Source organism: Carettochelys insculpta, chromosome 20, assembly GCF_033958435.1.
Source record: "Carettochelys insculpta isolate YL-2023 chromosome 20, ASM3395843v1, whole genome shotgun sequence".
Lineage (NCBI taxonomy): Eukaryota > Metazoa > Chordata > Testudines > Carettochelyidae > Carettochelys > Carettochelys insculpta.
The window spans coordinates 16,859,500-16,870,369 of NC_134156.1; positions in this window are offsets into that span (position 1 = coordinate 16,859,500).

Genomic DNA, 10,870 nt, shown 5'->3' on the forward strand with positions numbered 1-10,870 from the left:
CAAAGCCAGAATGGGGGTACTGTCAAGGTGTGACAAAGACACAGAACGAGAGAGAGAAATAAACTGTTTATTCAGGGCACTTAAAATGCTGTGATTTCTTCCTTTAGTGGGAAGGAGACTATAACCTCAATTCCAGGGTCCTTTGTTTCCAAAAGTGGAAGTAAGCGGGTGGGCCCTGGTGCCCAGGTCCAGCAAGAATGGGCTGCACTGCAGCAAAAGCCAGCAGGGAGCTATTTAAATAGCGGGCAGGGACTTGAGTTGCAGTAGGATGACACCTATATGAAATTTTAAGTTACTTTCACCACTGTTTGTTTCTAATATAAAGAACTGCCAACAGTTAAAGAGGGGACACAAAAATTGTATAGACTGTAGGGAACTGTGGCTCTGACATGGGTGATGCTCTCAAAATCAGGAATCTTTGTGAAGATTAGGGTTGATTCTAAAAAAAAAACCAATGAATGAGATTTTAAGTAATATTTAGTACTCATCAAGGGTTAGATTGTCACAGCCTTTACTCATCCGTTTAGGGGAGTAATTATATCTTTTAATCATGACATAACGTCACGACATTAATGCCTGGTACACCCACTCTTGGAATGTAGTATGCCTTATCTAAAATAAAATATATGAGAACTGGAAGAGGTAACAAAATGACAAAAAAATTATTAGTTGCATGGAACAAATGAGCAGATATTAAAAAGGCTGGGACAACTAATGGGGGATATGACAGAAGTCTATGCAGCCATGACTGGCTTGGAGAAAGTGACTAAGAAAGTGTTATTTCTCTCTGCTCATAAGAATCAGGGGACACCCAACAAAATTAACCAACAGCAAGTTTAAAACAAACCAAAGGGTACAGTATACTTCCCACAATGCACAGTCAACCTGTGGAACTTATTGCCAGTGGATGTTGTTAAAGCCAAAACTGTCACTAAATTAAGAAAATAATTCATAAATTCACAGAGGGTAAATCCATCCACAGCTATTAGTCAGAATGGCTGGGGAAGTGAGCATGTACTTTGGGTGTACCTAAGCCTCTGACTGCCAGAAGCTGGGACTGGATGGCAGGGGTGGGAATCCCACAATAATTGCCCTGTTTTCATGGGTGGTAGGTGAATGCCCAGCTTGGAAAGGCAAGTCCCAGCCCCTTTCCACACCCTCTCCCCGGCACTGTAGAGCCAAGCCTAGCTCTCCCCTCAGGTTACTGCCTCCAGCCCCTGAACATCCCTAGACCCCTTAGTTTCCCCCATCCCAGTGGGTAGTGTGGCTCCTCCCTTTCCAGCCAACAGGAGTGGTTGGTAGTTGGAGACCCAGGCAGCTGTAACACAGACGCAGCCGTCTGAGGGGGCCAGTCCATAGGCAGTTTTGGGAAAGCAAAGCCTTCCCTTGCCTACATTACCCACCACCCATGCCTGCTTGGTTCATTCCTTCTGAAGTATCAGGTACCAGCAACTGTCAGAAGACAGGATGCTGGGCTTGATGGACCATTGACCTGACCTGTTTTATTATGTTTTTTATTTTTATGTTCTTGTTCCTGTTTTTAGCCTGGCATCTCAGATTGCAGTTCCAGCTGCGGAAAGGAGATCCTCTATCTGAAAACAAGTGAGCAGGCAACACGCAGAGAGAGGCAACAGGTTGGAGAATCTCTAATTGTTTTTCCTTCTGTCCAACATAACTGGCAGGGTAAACAAGGAAGCATAAAGTGTGCCACAAAAGGAGATAAACTTCTGCAGAGGAATTGTGACTTCCTGAGTCATATTTTAGTCTCTGGTCTGTATTTGTGGCAGCACAGAAATCTGCTGCCTGTTATGTAGAGCAGCTATTGGGCAGTGACAATTTAGCCCACAGAAATTACTTGTAAAGCAGGGTGGATTTATAGAGGGAACATTCTTACCTGCCTTTTACAGATGGAGAATATGAGGCACACAGCTGATTTCTTTAAGGCAACCCAACGAGTCAGTGATGATGGCGAAAATAGGGCCCTTATCTCTCTGACTATCCAACACGCAGCTAGATTCAGCATAAAGAGCAAGATCCTTTAAAACAAGCAAACAAAAAATCCCTTAAAATTAATCCAAAATAAAAAAATCATCCACCAGAGAGTGAACATGTAAACTGCAGTCTCCCAATCCTGTTTTAAATACCTGTAGCCAGTGTGATCAGAATCTTTGTGAGTGCCCGAAATGCCAGAGGGTATTAAGGCCAGCACCAAGGCTTGTTGCTTTTGCTTCCTTGTGAGTGAACCACCATCGTTGATGTCAGCAGAAGGATAAGGACACAAAATGTTAAGAGACAGATTCTGACCTGCATATTATATCTTATGCCACCTTTTTGCCTCCCAAATTCCAGATGATCTGTCTATATCCCAGCCTTTCTTCGAATCACCCCATTCTCAGCATACTCCTGGTACCTTGATGCTCAAAGCTGCACAGGTGGACGGCATCCATGCTCTGCAAACCATATCAGACCAGGGAGCCATCTGCCCTTTATTTCAGTGGAGTGGCTTAAAGGGCTGTATCTGGGGACTGATTTGGGTCCTGGGTTATTGGTGGGTATAGCAAAACAAGAGATGACATCTACTATAGAAATAGCGACTGTTTCTGTTCTATGTAAGTTCTTTTACCCCACTCAGCAGCATAGTATCTTTGCACCTTCCCGAAATGTATTAATTATTGTCATTATTTATTTGTATTATGGTACTACCTGTGAGCCCCAGCAATGGACCAAGACCCCATTGTACTAGGTGCTTTACAAATACAGAGCAAAAAGTTCCTGCTCGAAAGAGCTTATAGTCTAAGGCCTGGTCTACACTAGATCTGAAAGTCGATTTCCGGTATAGCAATTGTGTAGCTATAATCGACATATTGAAAATTGATTTTTATGATTATCCTCACTAAGGAAGGTTGATGGGAGCATTTTTCCTGTTGACCTCCCTTATTCCTTCCAATAGCGAGGAGTACAGGGGTTGACCACTGACCCCAGGCAGATCAATTTTGCACATCTTTACCAGACACGCAAAATCAAACTCCAATCCCTAAGACAAAAGAGGATACAGACTAATAACAAGTACAAAGAAACAATATTGGGCAGCATGATATGCAGTAGTTTCACCACATGAGCAGCACTAGCCATTGTCAAGAGTTTTGTAGGCATCTTGGCAAAGAGAGTTTTAAGGAGGGATTTGAAGGAGGATAATGATTTGTTTTGTGGATGTTTACCAGGAGCATCTCTCAAGAGTGAGGAGGAGCATGAGAGAAGGTGTCTGTCATGTATTTAGTTTCTTATCCTCTTCTTAGGGGGAGAAATATGTGAAGTGGAGTGTCTTGGTTTCGTAGATTTTCAATTTATTTGTTGTTGCTATGTGTTTATGTTAGACAAGGATAGATAAGAACATGAGAATGGTCCTACTAGGTCAGACCAAAGGTCCAGCTAGCCCAGTATCCTGTCTTCTGACTGTGGCCAATGCCAGATGCCCCAGAGGTAGTGAACAGAACAGGCAATCATTGTGTGATCCCTCTCCTGTCATCCATTTCCAGCCTCTGACAAAGGCTATGGACACCATTCCTACCCATCTTAGCTAGTAAGTGCTGATGGACCTAACCTCCATTAATTTATCTAGTTCTTTTTTGAACCATGAAAAAATTTTGATCTTCAAAACATCCTCTGACAAGGGGTTCCATAGGTGGACTGTGTGCTGTGTGAAAAGAAACAAATCTCTTTGTTTTACCCTGTTTTGTATTAATTTCATTTGCTGACCTCTAGTCTTATGTTGTGGGAACAAGTAAATAACTTTTCCTTATTGAATTTTTCCATACCTGTCATGATTTTATAAATCTCTATCATATCACCTCTTAGTCTCCACTTTCTAAGCTGAAAGTCCCAGTTTTTTTAATCTCTCTTCATATGATACCTGTTCAAAACCCCAATCATGTTTTAGCTCTTTTCTGAGCCTTTTACAATTCTAATACATCATTTTTGAGATGAGGCAACCACACATGTATACAGTATTCAAGTTGTGGGCACACCGTGGATTTATATAGAGGCCATAAGATGTTCTTTGACTTATTCTTTTTCCCTTTTGTAAGGATTCCTAACATTCTGTTTGCTGTTTTGACTGCTTCTGGACATTGAGTGGATGTTTGCAGATAACTATCCACAATAACTCCAAGATCTTGCTCATGAGTGGTTATGGCTAAATTAGTCCCCATCATTTTGTATGTGTAGTTGTGATTATTTTTTCCAGTGTGCATTACTTTACATTTATCAACATTGAAATTAATTTGCCATTTTGTTGTCCAGTCACCTGTCAAAGCAATGTACCTAGAACAAAGCAGTGCACATTGTAGTTGGAGCAAAAGGTGATGAGGTTAGTGATGGTCCTTAGTTCTTAGTCTTTAGTTTTTTTACATCTTTTACAACATTGGGTTGGTTTTTTTTGCCAAACGTGTAAAAGCGTGCTTAGTACACCTGAACCTCCCTTGTCTGGCACTGTTGGAACCAGGGAATTTGCCACAGCAGGGGAGGTCAATGCTGCTGCCCGCTGTGGGGCTCTGCTCTGGTGGCTAACGAGGGGCCGGCATTGACAGAGTGAGGGTACAGGTGTGCTCAGGGAAGAGATGGGTTGAGCTGTGGAGCCCTGGGGCATCCCATCCCTGTTGCTCCCCATCCTTCAATACTTGGATACGGCAAATCAGCTGTTTGCTCTGGAAGGGTGGGAGGAGTTGCTGAATGTGAGGTCTTTGGCTTTTCCCTATGAGTGCTCCAGCCCTAGAGTATCCATGGATGCCAGATGAGGATGTGACTGAAATGCCGAAATCTGGATTATAGAGGTTCAGCCTGATTTATGTGGGGCTCCTCATAATATCAACAGGACTGCAGGTGTTAATGAATCAAAACTGGGCTGTCAGATTTTTTTAACGAATCAAAACTGGACTGTTAGAGTGAATTTTACTCTGTGCTGAGTTACAGCACAAGACCCAACTCTTGAGAATACAGCTTAATTGGAACTTAAGTGGTTCGCATACCTCACACTGGTACTGTGCACAAATATTCATTTCACCTTTTAATAATTCTGTGATAAGCCAACCCAAAATCACTTATATACAAAGTGTGTTTTTGCCTTCCTAAGCAAAGAACATCCACAGGGTCTGGATTTTGTTCTTCTCCATAAGCTTTAAAAAAAAACATATTTATCTTACCTATATGTTAAAATATAGTGCTGCTGAGAGGAAGGGATTGGAGCAGCTGGGACCAAGAGAGACAGCTTTTCCCCGGGGCAGGGCTGGCTACTGGGACTGGCCGTCCCATGTGAGTCGGAGGGCAACAGGCTGGGACTGGCCCCAGGGCTCACCCCCTCACTGGCACATGGAGGGGCAGGGGAGGTGGCGAGGTGCCCTATGTGGGAGCATGGGACACATGTTCTCCTGTGGAGTTCCTGGTCGGTGGCCTGTCCCTGGTCTCCAATTTTGGACTCTGGGTGCTTGCCAACTGAGGTCAGAGCAATTTCATGTTTCTCTGGTACTTCTCAGCCCCCAGGCTCCGACAGGGATTGGCACAGTCATGGGTGTCACTGGAGCCATCTGGGGTGACCCTGCGTGGTGGACAGCCCTGGACTCACTCCTGCATGATTTTTGCCTTAATAGAGATTATAGCTTCCCTCTTGCTTCCTCTGTCTTTAGGCTCTGTAGGCCGCAGTTTGTGATAGGCGTCCAGTTGTTGCCTTTAGGAACCCCAATTATGTGAAATGAAAGAATCTCTGTCTCGGAGAGCATCCTGCCTATTTTTCCACTTGCCTGTGTTGTCTGGTGGGCACAGGGGAGCAGAGCTGCATGCTGCCCAGTGCATCTCCAGGTGCTGGATAGGAGGGGACCTCTCATGAAAGGTTTAGTGCAAAATAAGTGCACTTTGTGATGCAAATATGCAGCGCTGGACTAGCAGAGGCAACTTTACCAGGGTGTGAAGGGGCACTGGTTGGCATCCATTGTCCCAACTAAAAAATCACAATTGCCGGATAACAATGTTGTGACATGGCATATGTAGTCCACCATCAAATAAGGCTACTGCCCCCACCATTCTGCATAAGATGAGGGTCTGGGATACTTGGGTCTGTGGATTATTTTGGATAATCCAAATGGCGCATGAACCATGATTTGGTTATGTCACCCAAGAAAGACAACCCTGTCAGAAAATTCCTCACTGCCTGGTGAGTAGGTTCAGGAGGTCCAAAGGCTATGGGAGCAAACCCAGATGGAAAATCCAGAGTGGAGACCCTAAGGCAGTTAGCATGGAGGTTTCATCAGACCTGCTTTCTGGCATCAACTTGCAGTCACCTCAGTTCCAAACATACTGACTTCTGTCTTTCCTTTGGATTCAGCTGGAGTGACCAAGAGGGGAACAGCGCCACTTGGGCAACGCACTTGCTCCAGACACTAGCGCAGGCAATGCAGTGTGTAAGAGGGTGCCACGTGGAGAAGACACTCCCTCGTTGCTGACAGCATGGAAACAACACGGGACGTGGCAGTTACGGGTTATAAGCCCTCCTCTACTGGTGAAGACAAGGACGCCATGGGTCACTTTTGTCGGTGGGAGGAATCATCGTGCTCCACTGGGCAGCTACCATCCACCTCAAGCTGGGCAGCCCCCAGACAATAAGGTGCTGACCCTCCACATCTGCCTTCCTCATTGGGTGCCTGGGGATAGATCAAAAATCGAAAAGTAGATGTAAATGATGTACCTGCCATAAAATGAAATAATAAATCAACTTGCCTGTGGCTCAATAGCTGGAACTTGTGGTCCATGTGTCCAGGACTTGAATCTGCTCATGACCTTACAAACATGGACTCAATACGCAAAACAGCAGTCATAGATCAATAGCTGCACAAACTGAACATCAGCATTGCTGCTCTCCAGGAAACCAGCTGGCAGATGCTGGGTCAGTCAAAGAAACTAACTACACCTTCTTCTGGAAGGGCTTGAGTTCAGAAGAACAGTGCCTCTATGGAGTTGGATTTGCTATTCAGAACAATCTGCTGAAATCTATCAATACACCCACAGCTGAATCAGAATGCATTATATCATTGAAGCTCTGCACCAAGTCAGGATATGTCAACATCATCAGTGCTTATGCACCCATATTGGCATTGTGCACCAAAGACAAGGACCGCTTTTATTATAATCTTCAGAAAGTTATCGACTCATTTCCGACTGGCAAACAACTGTATATCCTTGGTGACTTCAGTGCAAGAGTTGGACACAACCATCAGTCCTGGCACATCTGACTGAGTCACCACAGTATTGGGAAGAAAACACAAAGAAAAAACACAAGGCACATCTGAATAACATAAAAAACCCATCTCAAAGCACAAGAGATCAACTTTGACATGCAAGATTGGTTCTTCAGAGAGATTCCAGGCGGTGTGCAAACAAGTATTGGGCCAATCTATATTCTAATATTCAAAAGGCATCTGATTTGGGCAACCTGAATGGACTAAAGAAAGCACTCGGACCAAACATTACCAAAGTCGCCCCACTGAAGCATTTAAATGGACAGGTGATCACGGACAAAAAGCTGCAGATGTCCAGATGGGTGGAACACCGCTCAAGTCTTTATTCCCACGAGCGTACAATACAACCTGAACTTGACAACCTCATCCCAACTCTTCCAGGAATGTCTGAGCTAGATGCAGAGCCTACAGAGGAACTTTCTCAAGCTCTTGACGCTCTCTCCAATGGAAAAATGCCAGGAAACAACAGAACCCCAGCTGAAGTCCTGAAGGCCAACAAGGCTGTGCTCTTCCCCTTCCTCTACAATTTACTCCTAAAATGTTGTAGAGCAGGAGATGTCCCACATGACATGAAGGATACAAACATCATCGCTTTCTATAAAAACAAAGGTGACAAGGGTGACTGCAACAACTACAGAGGTATCTCATTGCTGAGCATCACGGGAAAAGCATTTGCCCGTGTCATTCTCAAACGCCTGCAAAAGCTCGCAGATCAAGTCTATCCAGAAACACAATGTGGCTTCAGGTCTGGCAGGTCAACAATGGACACAATTTTCTCTCTTCAACAACTACAGGAAAAACGCAGAGAACAAGGAAAGCCATTATTCATAGCATTTGTGGCCTTATAGGCATTTGACACAGTTAGTAGAGCAGGACTATACAGAGTATTAACTGAGATTGATTGCCCTCCAACCCTACTCAAGCTCATAACATCCTTTCACGAAAACATGAAAGAAACAGGGCAATATGATGGATCTACATTGGAACCGTTTGCATTGAACAGCAGTCAAACAAGGGTGTGTTTTTGCCCCTACCCTCGTTGGCATAGTCTATTCAGTTCTACTAAATTGCACATTTCAAAACTCACACAGCAATGTGTTTCTCCATACAATATTAGATGGCTCTCTCTGCAACCTGGCAAGACTCAAGGCCAAAACTAAGGTCAAGAAAGTCCTCATTAGGGAACTCCTCTTCACAGGTGATGCAGCTGTTGTCACCCATAAAGAAGACACACTACAGTCACTGATGGATTCTCTCTCCAGAGCCCGCAAGTTGTTTTCCCTTGACATAAGCATGAAGAAAACTGTTGTATTCACTCAAAGCATAACTCAGCAACCCAATGTCATCCTGGATAACAACCGATTAGATGTGGTTCAACAATTCTGTTACTTTGGATCTACTGTCACCACAACCTATCCATGGACGAAGAACTGAACTTCAGAACTGGGAGGGCAGCTACTATTTTTGGAAGACTTATGAAACGAGCATGGAACAATCCTAAGATGGCAGTGAAAACAAAGATACTAATCTACCAGGCATGTGTATTGAGTAACCTGATATGTGGTTCTGAAGCATGAACCACCTACTCAACCCAGGAGAAAATACTGAACAGCTTCCATCTTCACTGGCTCCACAAAATTACGACTATCAACTGGCAAGATAAAGCTTCAGATGCAAATGTCCTGTCAAGATCTGTCATACCTAGCCTCATAGCAATCCTCAACAGCAGAAGACTATGATGGCTTGGTCATGTGAGAAGAATGGGTGACGAACATCTTCCCAAAGAAATCCTCGTCAGTGAACTGTCATGTGGGTTCAGAACAAGACAACGACCAAAGATTCAAGGATACATGCAGAAATGCCATGAAAAAATTCAACATTGATCCAAAATCCTAGGAATCTACATCATCACAATGAAATACCTGGCAACGATTGCTATGACAGGGCACATCATCCTTCAATAGTATATGTGCAAGCCATGCAAAAGAACTTCATCTTAGAAGGAAAATCTTTCAGACTCAGGAATTTGGATATAGACTGACATGCAGTTATTGCAATCTACCGTGCAAATCCAATATTGGACGGATAAGCCATGAGAGAAGCTGCAGACACCAACACTGCCCATAGATCCTCACCGCCACTGCTAACCACCATCTCTCAAGACGAAAAGTGGCCGTAGATAGACATAGAGCTATTTCAATGGTAAAAATATGTTCTTAGGCCATGACTACACTATAAAAGAAATCTGACTTAAGATATGCAACTCCAACTATGGGAATTGTGCAGCTGGAATTACCTTAAAATGAACCTTAAACTGTACCATAAACTGCATTTCTGGTACAGCCCCACTGTGGGAGGTTGAAGGGAGAAACTCACCCACTGACTTCCCTTACTCCTCATGACTGCAGTGAGTACTGCAGTCGATGGAAGTGCCCTCAATGTTCAGTTTAGCACATGGAACCCTGGATGATGAAACTCTGGAGCATCGATCTTCACATAAGTATAGACATGCCCTTAGTGGAAAGGGAGTCAGACAAAATTTGTCCCTCTGTGTACAGGTAAGCAAAGAAAATTGTCGCTATTTAAAAAAACAGTAGAACAGGAACGTGTTAGAGAGACACATGATCTGATCATGGAATTGAAAACTACAAATTACTGAATTCTAATCCTGGTGTTACTAATGTAGCCTTGGATAATCACTTAAGTTCTAATTTTCAGATAGTCAGCTGATTTCAGCTGAATTTGTAAGTCCTCAGCACCTCACAAAAGCAGGCCCTTAAGCCCTTTTCCATATTGCAGGACAATAAATGTTATGCCTGTATCTAACGATGGGATGAGAATTCATCCATTCATGTTTGTGAAGTGCTTGAAAGATATTGGTCCAGATAATCCCTAGTGAAGATCGATTGATTTCAATGGAATTGTACTTACACCAGCATTGGATCTGGCATGGAAAATGATTTAGTATTAATCTATTAATTGAAACACTAACAAATAAGTTATTGGAATGATTACACTCAACTGTTTATCCATGGTTTCTTTTTGTTATGCTGTGCATACAATAGCCTGGCTTTACAATATAAAAACAATGTAAATTTAGAATATATCTGCTACTGTGCACTCTGACAGCAGCATGAAAATGAGAACAGACCAACATTCAGTGTGGGAGTTCAGAGCTTAAAATGTAGCCGTTCTCCACTGTTACCTGGAAACCTCACGAAAATTCTATTTTTGACTCCTTATTCCCGTTTCATGAAGCTGGAGCTTGCCATTGGTTGATAGAGTGATAAAAGTGAAGCAGAGACACAAACAAAAACAGCAGAGTCATCTCTTGAATCCTCTGACTGACAATCTTTTCAGCCTTGCAAACATTTTGGCTGTGTCTACATGACAGCTCCCTTTCAAAAGGATGGCTTTTGACATGGAACACTGAAAGGTGGCCTTTCGAACGGGAGCGTCCACACAGGCAAATGGGGACTGAAGGTTCGACCTGCTCTTTTGAAAGGCCCCGAGTGCACTTTCAAAAGAGAGCATCCACAACTCTGAGGGAGCTCTTTCAAAAGCACAGGGGCAGGAAGCGCCATGGG